Here is a 17,490-nt window from a genome sequence, read left to right as displayed (position 1 = left end):
GAAATACCCAGAGCACTCGGTATTGTTCAGCACAGTCAGGCTTACCAGCGCACTCGATATTGCTCAGCGCAGTCAGGATTATCCAGCGCTCTCGGTATTGCTCAGTACACTCAGTATTGTTCAGCAGTCAGGATTGCTCAGCACACTCAGTATTGTCCAGCGCACTTGGTATTGTTCAGCACGGTCAGGCTTACCCAGCGCACTCGGTATTGTTCAGCACAGTCAGGATTGTCCAGCGCACTCGGTATTGTTCAGCACAGTCAGGCTTACCCAGCGCACTCGGTAATGCTCAGCACAGTCAGGCTTACCCAGCGCACTCGGTATTGTTCAGCACCGTCAGGCTTACCCAGCGCACTCGGTAGTGCTCAGCACAGTCAGGCTTACCCAGCGCACTCGGTATTGTTCAGCACAGTCAGGATTGTCCAGCGCACTCGGTATTGCTCAGCACAGTCAGGATTGTCCAGCGCTCTCGGTATTGTTCAGCACAGTCAGGATTGTCCAGCGTACTCGGTATTGTTCAGCACAATCAGGATTGTCCAGTGCGCTCGGTATTGTTCAGCACTGTCAGGATTACCAAGCGCACTCGGTATTGTTCAGCACTGTCAGGATTTCCCAGCACACTCGGTATTGTTCAGCACAGTCAGGATTGTCCAGCGAGCTTGGTATTGTTCAGCACAGTCAGGATTACACAGCACACTCGGTATTGTTCAGCACAGTCAGAATTGTCCAGCGCACTCGGTATTGTTCAGCGCAGTCAGATTGTCCAGCGCACTCGGTATTGTTCAGCACAGTCAGGATTGTCCAGCGGACTCGGTATTGTCCAGCACACTCAGTATTGTTCAGCACAGTCAGGATTGTCTAGCGTACTCGTTTTTGTTCAGCGCAGTCAGGATTGTCCAGCGCACTCGATATTGTTCAGCACTGTCAGGATTTTCCAACTCACTCGGTATTGTCCAGCACACTCAGTATTGTTCAGCACAGTTAGTATTGCTCAGCACAGTCAGGATTACCCAGCGCACTCGGTATTGTTCAGCACAGTCAGGATTGTCCAGCGTTCTCGGTATTGTTCAGCGCAGTCAGGATTGTACAGCGCATTCGGCATTGCTCAGCACTGTCATGATTACCCAGCGCACTCGGTATTGTTCATCACAGTCAGGATTGTCCAGCGTACTCGGTATTGCTCAGCACAGTCAGGATTGTCCAGCGCACTCGGTATTGTTCAGCACTGTCAGGATTACCCAGCACACTCGGTATTGTTCAGCAAAGTCAAGATTGTCCAGCACACTCAGTATTGTTCAGCACAGTCTGGATTGTCCAGCGCACTCGGTATTGTTCAGCACAGTCAGCATTACCAAGCGCACTCGGCATTGTTCAGCATAGTCAGAATTACCCAGCGCACTCGGTATTGTTCAGCACAGTCAGGATTACCCAACCCACTCAGTATTGTTCAGCACAGTCAGGATTGCCCAGCGCACTCGGTATTGTTCAGCACAGTCAGGATTACCCAGCCCACTCAGTATTGTTCAGCACAGTCAGGATTGCACAGCACACTCGGTATTCTTCAGCACAGTCAGGATTACCCAGCCCACACGGTATTGTCCAGCACAGTCAGGATTGCCCAGCCCACTCGGTATTCCTCAGCGCAGTCAGTATTGTCCAGCGCACTCGGTATTGTTCAGCACCGTCTGGATTATCCAGCACACTCGGTATTGTTCATTACAGTCAGGATTGTCCATCGCACTCGGTATTGTTCAGCACAGTCAGGATTACCTAGCGCATTCGGTATTGTCCAGCGCTGTCAAGATTGTCCAGCGCACTCGGTATTGTTCAGCACAGTCAGGATTATCCAACACACTCAGTATTGTTCAGCGCAGTCAGGATTGTCCAGCGCACTCGGTATTGTTCAGCACAGTCAGCATTACCAAGCGCACTCGGTATTGTTCAGCACAGTCAGAATTACCCAGCGCACTCGGTATTGTTCAGCACAGTCAGGATTACCCAGCCAACTCGGTATTGTTCAGCACAGTCAGGATTGCCCAGCACACTCTGTATTCTTCAGCACAGTCAGGATTGTCCAACGCACTGGGTATTGTTCAGCACAGTCAGGATTGTCCAGCGCACTCGGTATTGTTCAGCGCGGTCAGGATTGTCCAGCTCACTCGGTATTGTTCAGCACAGTCAGGATTGTCCAGCGCACTCGGTATTGCTCAGCGCTGTCACGATTGTCCAGCGTACTCGGTATTGCTCAGCACAGTCAGGATTACCCAGCACACTCGGTATTGCTCAGCACAGTCAGGATTGCCCAGCGCACTCGGTTTTGTTCAGCACAGTCAGGATTATCCAGCACACTCAGTATTATTCAGCACAGTCAGGATTACCCAGCACACTCGGTATTGCTCAGCACAGTCAGGATTGCCCAGCGCACTCGGTTTTGTTCAGCACAGTCAGGATTATCCAGCACACTCAGTATTATTCAGCACAGTCAGGATTGTCCAGCGCACTCGGTATTGTTCAGCGCAGTCAAATTGTCCAGCGCACTCGGTATTGTTCAGCGCAGTCAGGATTGTCCAGCGCTCTGTATTGTTCAGCACTGTCAGGATTGCTCAGCACAGTCGGTATTGCTCAGCACAGTCAGGCTTACCCAGCGCGCTCTGTATTGTTCAGCACAGTCAGGATTGTCCAGCGCACTCGGTATTGTTCAGCACAGTCAGCATTACCAAGCGCACTCGGTATTGTTCAGCAGTCAGAATTACCCAGCGCACTCGGTATTGTTCAGCACAGTCAGGATTGTCCAGTGCGCTCGGTATTGTTCAGCACAATCAGGATTACCAAGCGGACTCGGTACTGTTCAGCACAGTCAGGATTGTCCAGCGCGCTCAGTATTGTTCAGCACAGTCAGGATTACCCAGCACACTCGGTATTGTTCAGGACAGTCAGAATTGTCCAGCGCACTCGGTATTGTTCAGCACAGTCAGGATTACCCAGCCCACTCAGTATTGTTCAGCACAGTCAGGATTGCACAGCACACTCGGTATTCTTCAGCACAGTCAGGATTACCCAGCCCACACGGTATTGTCCAGCACAGTCAGGATTGCCCAGCCCACTCGGTATTCCTCAGCGCAGTCAGTATTGTCCAGCGCACTCGGTATTGTTCAGCACCGTCTGGATTATCCAGCACACTCGGTATTGTTCATTACAGTCAGGATTGTCCATCGCACTCGGTATTGTTCAGCACAGTCAGGATTACCTAGCGCATTCGGTATTGTCCAGCGCTGTCAAGATTGTCCAGCGCACTCGGTATTGTTCAGCACAGTCAGGATTATCCAACACACTCAGTATTGTTCAGCGCAGTCAGGATTGTCCAGCGCACTCGGTATTGTTCAGCACAGTCAGCATTACCAAGCGCACTCGGTATTGTTCAGCACAGTCAGAATTACCCAGCGCACTCGGTATTGTTCAGCACAGTCAGGATTACCCAGCCCACTCGGTATTGTTCAGCACAGTCAGGATTGCCCAGCACACTCTGTATTCTTCAGCACAGTCAGGATTGTCCAACGCACTGGGTATTGTTCAGCACAGTCAGGATTGTCCAGCGCACTCGGTATTGTTCAGCGCTGTCAGGATTGTCCAGCTCACTCGGTATTGTTCAGCACAGTCAGGATTGTCCAGCGCACTCGGTATTGCTCAGCGCTGTCACGATTGTCCAGCGTACTCGGTATTGCTCAGCACAGTCAGGATTACCCAGCACACTCGGTATTGCTCAGCACAGTCAGGATTGCCCAGCGCACTCGGTTTTGTTCAGCACAGTCAGGATTATCCAGCACACTCAGTATTATTCAGCACAGTCAGGATTACCCAGCACACTCGGTATTGCTCAGCACAGTCAGGATTGCCCAGCGCACTCGGTTTTGTTCAGCACAGTCAGGATTATCCAGCACACTCAGTATTATTCAGCACAGTCAGGATTGTCCAGCGCACTCGGTATTGTTCAGCGCAGTCAAATTGTCCAGCGCACTCGGTATTGTTCAGCGCAGTCAGGATTGTCCAGCGCTCTGTATTGTTCAGCACTGTCAGGATTGCTCAGCACAGTCGGTATTGCTCAGCACAGTCAGGCTTACCCAGCGCGCTCTGTATTGTTCAGCACAGTCAGGATTGTCCAGCGCACTCGGTATTGTTCAGCACAGTCAGCATTACCAAGCGCACTCGGTATTGTTCAGCAGTCAGAATTACCCAGCGCACTCGGTATTGTTCAGCACAATCAGGATTGTCCAGTGCGCTCGGTATTGTTCAGCACAATCAGGATTACCAAGCGGACTCGGTACTGTTCAGCACAGTCAGGATTGTCCAGCGCGCTCAGTATTGTTCAGCACAGTCAGGATTACCCAGCACACTCGGTATTGTCAGGACAGTCAGAATTGTCCAGCGCACTCGGTATTGCTCAGCACAGTCAGGATTAACCAGCGCACACAGTATTGTTCAGCACAGTCAGAATTACCCAGCACACTCGGTATTGTTCAGCACAGTCAGGATTGTCCAGCGCACTCGGTATTGCTCAGCGCAGTCAGGATTGTCCAGCGCTCTCGGTATTGCTCAGCACACTCAGTATTGTTCAGCACAGTCTGGATTGCTCAACACACTCAGTATTGTCCAGCGCACTCGATATTATTCAGCACAGTCAGGCTTACCCAGCGCACTCGGTATTGTTCAGCACAGTCAGGATTGTCCAGCGCACTCAGTATTATTCAGCACAGTCAGGATTGTCCAGCGCACTCGGTATTGTTCAGCGCAGTCAAATTGTCCAGCGCACTCGGTATTGTTCAGCGCAGTCAGGATTGTCCAGCGCTCTGTATTGTTCAGCACTGTCAGGATTGCTCAGCACAGTCGGTATTGCTCAGCACAGTCAGGCTTACCCAGCGCGCTCTGTATTGTTCAGCACAGTCAGGATTGTCCAGCGCACTCGGTATTGTTCAGCACAGTCAGCATTACCAAGCGCACTCGGTATTGTTCAGCAGTCAGAATTACCCAGCGCACTCGGTATTGTTCAGCACAGTCAGGATTGTCCAGTGCGCTCGGTATTGTTCAGCACAATCAGGATTACCAAGCGGACTCGGTACTGTTCAGCACAGTCAGGATTGTCCAGCGCGCTCAGTATTGTTCAGCACAGTCAGGATTACCCAGCACACTCGGTATTGTTCAGGACAGTCAGAATTGTCCAGCGCACTCGGTATTGCTCAGCACAGTCAGGATTAACCAGCGCACACAGTATTGTTCAGCACAGTCAGAATTACCCAGCACACTCGGTATTGTTCAGCACAGTCAGGATTGTCCAGCGCACTCGGTATTGCTCAGCGCAGTCAGGATTGTCCAGCGCTCTCGGTATTGCTCAGCACACTCAGTATTGTTCAGCACAGTCTGGATTGCTCAACACACTCAGTATTGTCCAGCGCACTCGATATTATTCAGCACAGTCAGACTTACCCAGCGCACTCGGTATTGTTCAGCACAGTCAGGATTGTCCAGCGCACTCGGTATTGTTCAGCACAGTCAGGCTTACCCAGCGCACTCGGTAGTGCTCAGCACAGTCAGGCTTCCCCAGCGCACTCGGTATTGTTCAGCACATTCAGGATTGTCCAGCGCACTCGGTATTGTTCAGCACAGTCAGGCTTACCCAGCGCACTCGGTATTGTTCGCACAGTCAGGATTGCTCAGCACAGTCAGGATTGTCCAGCGCACACGGTACTGTTCAGCACAGTCAAGCTTACCCAGCGCACTCGGTATTGCTCAGCACAGTCAGGATTACCCAGCGCGCTCGGTATTGTTCAGCGCAGTCAGGATTGTCCAGCGCACTCGGTATTGCTCAGCAGAGTCAGGCTTACCCCGCACGCTCTGTATTATTCAGCACAGTCAGGCTTACCCAGCGCACTCGGTATTGTACAGCACAGTCAGGCTTACCCAGCGCACTCGGTATTGCTCAGCACAGTCAGGATTGTCCAACTCACTCGGTATTTTTCAGCACAGTCAGGATTGTCCAGCGTACTCGGTATTGTTCAGCACAGTCATGATTGTCCAGCGTACTCGGTATTGTTCAGCACAGTCAGGATTGTCCAGCGCATCCGATATTGCTCAGCACAGTCAGGATTACCCAGCGCACTCGGTATTGTTCAGCACAGTCAGGCTTACCCAGCGCACTCGGTATTGCTCAGCACAGTCAGGATTGTCCAACGCACTCGGTATTGTTCAGCACAGTCAGGATTGTCCAGCGTACTCGGTATTGTTCAGCACAGTCATGATTGTCCAGCGTACTCGGTATTATTCAGCACAGTCAGGATTACCAAGCGCACTCGGTATTGTTCAGCACAGTCAGGATTGTCCAGCGGACTCGGTATTGTTCAGCACAGTCAGGATTGTCCAGCGCGCTCGGTATTGTTCAGCACTGTCAGGATTGCCCAGCACACTCGGTATTGTTCAGCACAGTGAGGATTGCCCAGCACACTCTGTATTCTTCAGCACAGTCAGGATTGTCCAACGCACTGGGTATTGTTCAGCACAGTCAGGATTGTCCAGCGCACTCGGTATTGCTCAGCGCTGTCAGGATTGTCCAGCGCACTCGGTATTCCTCAGCATAGTCAGGATTGTCCAGCGCACTCGGTATTGTTCAGCGCTGTCAGGATTGTCCAGCTCACTCGGTATTGTTCAGCACAGTCAGGATTGTCCAGCGCACTCGGTATTGCTCAGCGCTGTCACGATTGTCCAGCGTACTCGGTATTGCTCAGCACAGTCAGGATTACCCAGCACACTCGGTATTGCTCAGCACAGTCAGGATTGCCCAGCGCACTCGGTTTTGTTCAGCACAGTCAGGATTATCCAGCACACTCAGTATTATTCAGCACAGTCAGGATTGTCCAGCGCACTCGGTATTGTTCAGCGCAGTCAGATTGTCCAGCGCACTCGGTATTGTTCAGCGCAGTCAGGATTGTCCAGCGCTCTGTATTGTTCAGCACTGTCAGGATTGCTCAGCACAGTCGGTATTGCTCAGCACAGTCAGGCTTACCCAGCGCGCTCTGTATTGTTCAGCACAGTCAGGATTGTCCAGCGCACTCGGTATTGTTCAGCACAGTCAGCATTACCAAGCGCACTCGGTATTGTTCAGCAGTCAGAATTACCCAGCGCACTCGGTATTGTTCAGCACAGTCAGGATTGTCCAGTGCGCTCGGTATTGTTCAGCACAATCAGGATTACCAAGCGGACTCGGTACTGTTCAGCACAGTCAGGATTGTCCAGCGCGCTCAGTATTGTTCAGCACAGTCAGGATTACACAGCACACTCGGTATTGTTCAGGACAGTCAGAATTGTCTAGCGCACTCGGTATTGCTCAGCACAGTCAGGATTAACCAGCGCACACAGTATTGTTCAGCACAGTCAGAATTACCCAGCGCACTCGGTATTGTTCAGCACAGTCAGGATTGTCCAGCGCACTCGGTATTGTTCAGCACAGTCAGGCTTACCCAGCGCACTCGGTAGTGCTCAGCACAGTCAGGCTTACCCAGCGCACTCGGTATTGTTCAGCACAGTCAGGCTTACCCAGCGCACTCGGTAGTGCTCAGCACAGTCAGGCTTCCCCAGGGCACTCGGTATTGTTCAGCACAGTCAGGATTGTCCAGCGCACTCGGTATTGCTCAGCACAGTCAGGATTGTCCAGCGCTCTCGGTATTGTTCAGCACAGTCAGGATTGTCCAGCGTACTCGGTATTGTTCAGCACAATCAGGATTGTCCAGTGCGCTCGGTATTGTTCAGCACTGTCAGGATTACCAAGCGCACTCGGTATTGTTCAGCACTGTCAGGATTTCCCAGCACACTCGGTAATGTTCAGCACAGTCAGGATTGTCCAGCGCGCTCGGTATTGTTCAGCACAGTCAGGATTACACAGCACTCTCGGTATTGTTCAGCACAGTCAGAATTGTCCAGCGCACTCGGTATTGTTCAGCGCAGTCAGATTGTCCAGCGCACTCGGTATTGTTCAGCACAGTCAGGATTGTCCAGCGGACTCGGTATTGTCCAGCACACTCAGTATTGTTCAGCACAGTCAGGATTGTCTAGCGTACTCGTTTTTGTTCAGCGCAGTCAGGATTGTCCAGCGCACTCGATATTGTTCAGCACTGTCAGGATTTTCCAACTCACTCGGTATTGTCCAGCACACTCAGTATTGTTCAGCACAGTTAGTATTGCTCAGCACAGTCAGGATTACCCAGCGCACTCGGTATTGTTCAGCACAGTCAGGATTGTCCAGCGTACTCGGTATTGTTCAGCGCAGTCAGGATTGTACAGCGCATTCGGCATTGCTCAGCAGTGTCATGATTACCCAGCGCACTCGGTATTGTTCATCACAGTCAGGATTGTCCAGCGTACTCGGTATTGCTCAGCACAGTCAGGATTGTCCAGCGCACTCGGTATTGTTCAGCACTGTCAGGATTTCCCAGCACACTCGGTATTGTTCAGCACAGTCAGGATTGTCCAGCGCGCTCGGTATTGTTCAGCACAGTCAGGATTACCCAGCACACTCGGTATTGTTCAGCACAGTCAAGATTGTCCAGCACACTCAGTATTGTTCAGCACAGTCTGGATTGTCCAGCGCACTCGGTATTGTTCAGCACAGTCAGCATTACCAAGCGCACTCGGCATTGTTCAGCATAGTCAGAATTACCCAGCGCACTCGGTATTGTTCAGCACAGTCAGGATTACCCAACCCACTCAGTATTGTTCAGCACAGTCAGGATTGCCCAGCGCACTCGGTATTGTTCAGCACAGTCAGGATTACCCAGCCCACTCAGTATTGTTCAGCACAGTCAGGATTGCACAGCACACTCGGTATTCTTCAGCACAGTCAGGATTACCCAGCCCACTCGGTATTGTCCAGCACAGTCAGGATTGCCCAGCCCACTCGGTATTCCTCAGCGCAGTCAGTATTGTCCAGCGCACACGGTATTGTTCAGCACCGTCTGGATTATCCAGCACACTCGGTATTGTTCATTACAGTCAGGATTGTCCATCGCACTCGGTATTGTTCAGCACAGTCAGGATTACCTAGCGCATTCGGTATTGTCCAGCGCTGTCAAGATTGTCCAGCGCACTCGGTATTGTTCAGCACAGTCAGGATAATCCAACACACTCAGTATTGTTCAGCGCAGTCAGGATTGTCCAGCGCACTCGGTATTGTTCAGCACAGTCAGCATTACCAAGCGCACTCGGTATTGTTCAGCACAGTCAGAATTACCCAGCGCACTCGGTATTGTTCAGCACAGTCAGGATTACCCAGCCCACTCGGTATTGTTCAGCACAGTCAGGATTGCCCAGCACACTCTGTATTCTTCAGCACAGTCAGGATTGTCCAACGCACTGGGTATTGTTCAGCACAGTCAGGATTGTCCAGCGCACTCGGTATTGCTCAGCGCTGTCAGGATTGTCCAGCGCACTCGGTATTCCTCAGCATAGTCAGGATTGTCCAGCGCACTCGGTATTGTTCAGCGCTGTCAGGATTGTCCAGCTCACTCGGTATTGTTCAGCACAGTCAGGATTGTCCAGCGCACTCGGTATTGCTCAGCGCTGTCACGATTGTCCAGCGTACTCGGTATTGCTCAGCACAGTCAGGATTACCCAGCACACTCGGTATTGCTCAGCACAGTCAGGATTGCCCAGCGCACTCGGTTTTGTTCAGCACAGTCAGGATTATCCAGCACACTCAGTATTATTCAGCACAGTCAGGATTGTCCAGCGCACTCGGTATTGTTCAGCGCAGTCAAATTGTCCAGCGCACTCGGTATTGTTCAGCGCAGTCAGGATTGTCCAGCGCTCTGTATTGTTCAGCACTGTCAGGATTGCTCAGCACAGTCGGTATTGCTCAGCACAGTCAGGCTTACCCAGCGCGCTCTGTATTGTTCATCACAGTCTGGATTGTCCAGCGCACTCGGTATTGTTCAGCACAGTCAGCATTACCAAACGCACTCGGTATTGTTCAGCAGTCAGAATTACCCAGCGCACTCGGTATTGTTCAGCACAGTCAGGAATGTCCAGTGCGCTCGGTATTGTTCAGCACAATCAGGATTACCAAGCGGACTCGGTACTGTTCAGCACAGTCAGGATTGTCCAGCGCGCTCAGTATTGTTCAGCACAGTCAGGATTACCCAGCACACTCGGTATTGTTCAGGACAGTCAGAATTGTCCAGCGCACTCGGTATTGCTCAGCACAGTCAGGATTAACCAGCGCACACAGTATTGTTCAGCACAGTCAGAATTACCCAGCACACTCGGTATTGTTCAGCACAGTCAGGATTACCCAGCCCACTCGGTATTGTTCAGCACAGTCAGGATTGCCCAGCACACTCTGTATTCTTCAGCACAGTCAGGATTGTCCAACGCACTGGGTATTGTTCAGCACAGTCAGGATTGTCCAGCGCACTCGGTATTGCTCAGCGCTGTCAGGATTGTCCAGCGCACTCGGTATTCCTCAGCATAGTCAGGATTGTCCAGCGCACTCGGTATTGTTCAGCGCTGTCAGGATTGTCCAGCTCACTCGGTATTGTTCAGCACAGTCAGGATTGTCCAGCGCACTCGGTATTGCTCAGCGCTGTCACGATTGTCCAGCGTACTCGGTATTGCTCAGCACAGTCAGGATTACCCAGCACACTCGGTATTGCTCAGCACAGTCAGGATTGCCCAGCGCACTCGGTTTTGTTCAGCACAGTCAGGATTATCCAGCACACTCAGTATTATTCAGCACAGTCAGGATTGTCCAGCGCACTCGGTATTGTTCAGCGCAGTCAAATTGTCCAGCGCACTCGGTATTGTTCAGCGCAGTCAGGATTGTCCAGCGCTCTGTATTGTTCAGCACTGTCAGGATTGCTCAGCACAGTCGGTATTGCTCAGCACAGTCAGGCTTACCCAGCGCGCTCTGTATTGTTCATCACAGTCTGGATTGTCCAGCGCACTCGGTATTGTTCAGCACAGTCAGCATTACCAAACGCACTCGGTATTGTTCAGCAGTCAGAATTACCCAGCGCACTCGGTATTGTTCAGCACAGTCAGGAATGTCCAGTGCGCTCGGTATTGTTCAGCACAATCAGGATTACCAAGCGGACTCGGTACTGTTCAGCACAGTCAGGATTGTCCAGCGCGCTCAGTATTGTTCAGCACAGTCAGGATTACCCAGCACACTCGGTATTGTTCAGGACAGTCAGAATTGTCCAGCGCACTCGGTATTGCTCAGCACAGTCAGGATTAACCAGCGCACACAGTATTGTTCAGCACAGTCAGAATTACCCAGCACACTCGGTATTGTTCAGCACAGTCAGGATTGTCCAGCTCACTCGGTATTGCTCAGCGCAGTCAGGATTGTCCAGCGCTCTCGGTATTGCTCAGCACACTCAGTATTGTTCAGCACAGTCTGGATTGCTCAACACACTCAGTATTGTCCAGCGCACTCGATATTATTCAGCACAGTCAGGCTTACCCAGCGCACTCGGTATTGTTCAGCACAGTCAGGATTGTCCAGCGCACTCGGTATTGTTCAGCACAGTCAGGCTTACCCAGCGCACTCGGTAGTGCTCAGCACAGTCAGGCTTGCCCAGCGCGCTCGGTATTGTTCAGCACATTCAGGATTGTACAGCGCACTCGGTATTGTTCAGCACAGTCAGGCTTACCCAGCGCACTCGGTATTGTTCGCACAGTCAGGATTGCTCAGCACAGTCAGGATTGTCCAGTGCACTCGGTACTGTTCAGCACAGTCAAGCTTACCCAGCGCACTCGGTATTGCTCAGCACAGTCAGGATTACCCAGCGCGCTCGGTATTGTTCAGCGCAGTCAGGATTGTCCAGCGCACTCGGTATTGCTCAGCAGAGTCAGGCTTACCCCGCACGCTCTGTATTATTCAGCACAGTCAGGCTTACCCAGCGCACTCGGTATTGTACAGCGCAGTCAGGCTTACCCAGCGCACTCGGTATTGCTCAGCACAGTCAGGATTGTCCAACTCACTCGGTATTTTTCAGCACAGTCAGATTGTCCAGCGTACTCGGTATTGTTCAGCACAGTCATGATTGTCCAGCGTACTCGGTATTGTTCAGCACAGTCAGGATTGTCCAGCGCATCCGATATTGCTCAGCACAGTCAGGATTACCCAGCGCACTCGGTATTGTTCAGCACAATCAGGCTTACCCAGCGCACTCGGTATTGCTCAGCACAGTCAGGATTGTCCAACGCACTCGGTATTGTTCAGCACAGTCAGGGTTGTCCAGCGTACTCGGTATTGTTCAGCACAGTCATGATTGTCCAGCGTACTCGGTATTATTCAGCACAGTCAGGATTACCAAGCGCACTCGGTATTGTTCAGCACAGTCAGGATTGTCCAGCGGACTCGGTATTGTTCAGCACAGTCAGGATTGTCCAGCGCGCTCGGTATTGTTCAGCACTGTCAGGATTGCCCAGCACACTCGGTATTGTTCAGCACAGTCAGGATTGCCCAGCACACTCTGTATTCTTCAGCACAGTCAGGATTGTCCAACGCACTGGGTATTGTTCAGCACAGTCAGGATTGTCCAGCGCACTCGGTATTGCTCAGCACTGTCAGGATTGTCCAGCGCACTCGGTATTCCTCAGCATAGTCAGGATTGTCCAGCGCACTCGGGATTGTTCAGCGCTGTCAGGATTGTCCAGCTCACTCGGTATTGTTCAGCACAGTCAGGATTATCCAGCGCACTCGGTATTGCTCAGCGCTGTCACGATTGTCCAGCGTACTCGGTATTGCTCAGCACAGTCAGGATTACCCAGCACACTCGGTATTGCTCAGCACAGTCAGGATTGCCCAGCGCACTCGGTTTTGTTCAGCACAGTCAGGATTATCCAGCACACTCAGTATTATTCAGCACAGTCAGGATTGTCCAGCGCACTCGGTATTGTTCAGCGCAGTCAGATTGTCCAGCGCACTCGGTATTGTTCGGCGCAGTCAGGATTGTCCAGCGCTCTGTATTGTTCAGCACTGTCAGGATTGCTCAGCACAGTCGGTATTGCTCAGCACAGTCAGGCTTACCCAGCGCGCTCTGTATTGTTCAGCACAGTCAGGATTGTCCAGCGCACTCGGTATTGTTCAGCACAGTCAGCATTACCAAGCGCACTCGGTATTGTTCAGCAGTCAGGATTGTCCAGTGCGCTCGGTATTGTTCAGCACAATCAGGATTACCAAGCGGACTCGGTACTGTTCAGCACAGTCAGGATTGTCCAGCGCGCTCAGTATTGTTCAGCACAGTCAGGATTACCCAGCACACTCGGTATTGTTCAGGACAGTCAGAATTGTCCAGCGCACTCGGTATTGCTCAGCACAGTCAGGATTAACCAGCGCACACAGTATTGTTCAGCACAGTCAGAATTACCCAGCACACTCGGTATTGTTCAGCACAGTCAGGATTGTCCAGCGCACTCGGTATTGCTCAGCGCAGTCAGGATTGTCCAGCGCTCTCGGTATTGCTCAGCACACTCAGTATTGTTCAGCACAGTCTGGATTGCTCAACACACTCAGTATTGTCCAGCGCACTCGATATTATTCAGCACAGTCAGGCTTACCCAGCGCACTCGGTATTGTTCAGCACAGTCAGGATTGTCCAGCGCACTCGGTATTGTTCAGCACAGTCAGGCTTACCCAGCGCACTCGGTAGTGCTCAGCACAGTCAGGCTTGCCCAGCGCGCTCGGTATTGTTCAGCACATTCAGGATTGTCCAGCGCACTCGGTATTGTTCAGCACAGTCAGGCTTACCCAGCGCACTCGGTATTGTTCGCACAGTCAGGATTGCTCAGCACAGTCAGGATTGTCCAGCGCACTCGGTACTGTTCAGCACAGTCAAGCTTACCCAGCGCACTCGGTATTGCTCAGCACAGTCAGGATTACCCAGCGCGCTCGGTATTGTTCAGCGCAGTCAGGATTGTCCAGCGCACTCGGTATTGCTCAGCAGAGTCAGGCTTACCCCGCACGCTCTGTATTATTCAGCACAGTCAGGCTTACCCAGCGCACTCGGTATTGTACAGCACAGTCAGGCTTACCCAGCGCACTCGGTATTGCTCAGCACAGTCAGGATTGTCCAACTCACTCGGTATTTTTCAGCACAGTCAGGATTGTCCAGCGTACTCGGTATTGTTCAGCACAGTCATGATTGTCCAGCGTACTCGGTATTGTTCAGCACAGTCAGGATTGTCCAGCGCATCCGATATTGCTCAGCACAGTCAGGATTTCCCAGCGCACTCGGTATTGTTCAGCACAGTCAGGCTTACCCAGCGCACTCGGTATTGCTCAGCACAGTCAGGATTGTCCAACGCACTCGGTATTGTTCAGCACAGTCAGGATTGTCCAGCGTACTCGGTATTGTTCAGCACAGTCATGATTGTCCAGCGTACTCGGTATTATTCAGCACAGTCAGGATTATCAAGCGCACTCGGTATTGTTCAGCACAGTCAGGATTGTCCAGCGGACTCGGTATTGTTCAGCACAGTCAGGATTGTCCAGCGCGCTCGGTATTGTTCAGCACTGTCAGGATTGCCCAGCACACTCGGTATTGTTCAGCACAGTCAGAATTGTCCAGCGCGCTCAGTATTGCTCAGCACACTCAGGATTACCCAGCGCGCTCCGTATTGTTCAGCACTGTCAGGATTCTCCAGCACACTCGGTATTGTTCAGCACAGTCAGGATTGCCCAGCACACTCGGTATTGTTCAGCACCGTCAGGATTATCCAGCACACTCGGTATTGTTCAGCGCGCTCGGTATTGGTCAGCACAGTCAGGCTTACCCAGCGCACTCGGTATTGTTCAGCACAGTCAGGATTAACCAGCGCAATCGGTATTGTTCAGCACAGTCAGGATTGTCCAGCGCACTCGATATTGCTCAGCACAGTCAGGATTACCCAGCGCACTCGGTATTGTTCAGCACAGTCAGGCTTACCCAGCGCACTCGGTATTGCTCAGCACAGTCGGGATTTTCCAACGCACTCGGTACTGTTCAGCACAGTCAGGATTGTCCAACGTACTCGGTATTGTTCAGCACAGTCATGATTGTGCAGCGTACTCGGTATTGTTCAGCACAGTCAGGATTACCAAGCGCACTCGGTATTGTTCAGCACAGTCAGGGTTGTCCAGCGGACTCGGTATTGTTCAGCACAGTCAGGATTGTCCAGCGCGCTCGGTATTGTTCACCACTGTCAGGATTGCCCAGCACACTCGGTATTGTTCAGCACAGTCAGAATTGTCCAGTGCGCTCAGTATTGCTCAGCACAGTCAGGATTACCCAGCGCGCTCAGTATTGTTCAGCACTGTCAGGATTCTCCAGCACACTCGGTATTGTTCAGCACAGTCAGGATTGTCCAGCACACTCAGTATTGTTCAGCACAGTCAGGATTGTCCAGCGCACTCGGTATTGTTCAGCACAGTCAGGATTGCCCAGCGCGCTCAGTATTGTTCAGCACAGTCAGGATTGCCCAGCACACTCGGTATTGTTCAGCACCGTCAGGATTATCCAGCACACTCGGTATTGTTCAGCGCGCTCGGTATTGGTCAGCACAGTCAGGATTGTCCAGCGCTCTCGGTATTGATCAGCACAGTCAGGATTGTCCAGCGCACTCGGTATTGTTCAGCACAGTCAGGATTACCCAGCCCACTCGGTATTGTCCAGCACAGTCAGGATTGCCCAGCCCACTCGGTATTCCTCAGCGCAGTCAGTATTGTCCAGCGCACACGGTATTGTTCAGCACCGTCTGGATTATCCAGCACACTCGGTATTGTTCATTACAGTCAGGATTGTCCAGCACACACAGTATTGTTCTGCACAGTCAGGATTGTCCAACTCACTCGGTATTGTCCAGCACACTCAGTATTGTTCAGCACAGTCAGTATTGATCAGCATAGTCAGTATTGATCAGCACAGTCAGGATTACCCAGCGCGCTCGGTATTGTTCAGCACAGTCAGGATTGTCCAGCGTACTCGGTATTGTTCAGCGCAGTCAGGATTGTCCAGCGCACTCGGTATTGCTCAGCACTGTCAGGATTACCCAGCGCACTCGGTATTGTTCAGCACAGTCAGGATTGTCCAGCGTACTCGGTATTGTTCAGCACAGTCAGGATTGTCCAGTGCGCTCGGTATTGTTCAGCACAGTCAGGATTACCAAGCGCACTCGGTATTGTTCAGCACAGTCAGGATTGTCCAGCGCGCTCGGTATTGTTCAGCACAGTCAGGATTACCCAGCACACTCGGTATTGTTCAGGACAGTCAGAATTGTCCAGCGCACTCGGTATTGCTCAGCACAGTCAGGATTACCCAGCGCGCAGAGTATTGTTCAGCACAGTCAGCATTACCAAGCGCACTCGGTATTGTTCAGCACAGTCAGAATTACCCAGCGCACTCGGTAATGTTCAGCACAGTCAGGCTTACCCAGCGCACTCGGTATTGCTCAGCGCAGTCAGGATTGTCCAGTGCTCTCGGTATTGATCAGCACACTCAGTATTGATCAGCACACTCAGTATTATTCAGCACAGTCAGGCTTACCCAGCGCACTCGGTATTGCTCAGCACAGTTAGGATTACCCAGCGCGCTCGGTATTGTTCAGCACAGTCAGGCTTACCCAGCGCGCTCGGTATTGTTCAGCACATTCAGGATTGTCCAGCGCACTCGGTATTGTTCAGCACAGTCAGGCTTACCCAGCGCACTCGGTATTGTTCAGTACAGTCAGGATTGCTCAGCACAGTCAGGATTGTCCAGCGGACTCGGTATTGTTCAGCACAGTCAGGATTGTCCAGCGCACTCGGTATTGCTCAGCGCTGTCACGATTGTCCAGCGTACTCGGTATTGCTCAGCACAGTCAGGATTACCCAGCACACTCGGTATTGCTCAGCACAGTCAGGATTGCCCAGCGCACTCGGTTTTGTTCAGCACAGTCAGGATTATCCAGCACACTCAGTATTATTCAGCACAGTCAGGATTGTCCAGCGCACTCGGTATTGTTCAGCGCAGTCAAATTGTCCAGCGCACTCGGTATTGTTCAGCGCAGTCAGGATTGTCCAGCGCTCTGTATTGTTCAGCACTGTCAGGATTGCTCAGCACAGTCGGTATTGCTCAGCACAGTCAGGCTTACCCAGCGCGCTCTGTATTGTTCAGCACAGTCTGGATTGTCCAGCGCACTCGGTATTGTTCAGCACAGTCAGCATTACCAAACGCACTCGGTATTGTTCAGCAGTCAGAATTACCCAGCGCACTCGGTATTGTTCAGCACAGTCAGGAATGTCCAGTGCGCTCGGTATTGTTCAGCACAATCAGGATTACCAAGCGGACTCGGTACTGTTCAGCACAGTCAGGATTGTCCAGCGCGCTCAGTATTGTTCAGCACAGTCAGGATTACCCAGCACACTCGGTATTGTTCAGGACAGTCAGAATTGTCCAGCGCACTCGGTATTGCTCAGCACAGTCAGGA

The sequence above is a fragment of the Scyliorhinus torazame genome, chromosome 22 (genome assembly GCF_047496885.1).
Source record: "Scyliorhinus torazame isolate Kashiwa2021f chromosome 22, sScyTor2.1, whole genome shotgun sequence".
NCBI lineage: Eukaryota > Metazoa > Chordata > Chondrichthyes > Carcharhiniformes > Scyliorhinidae > Scyliorhinus > Scyliorhinus torazame.
This window is presented reverse-complemented; position numbering follows the sequence as displayed.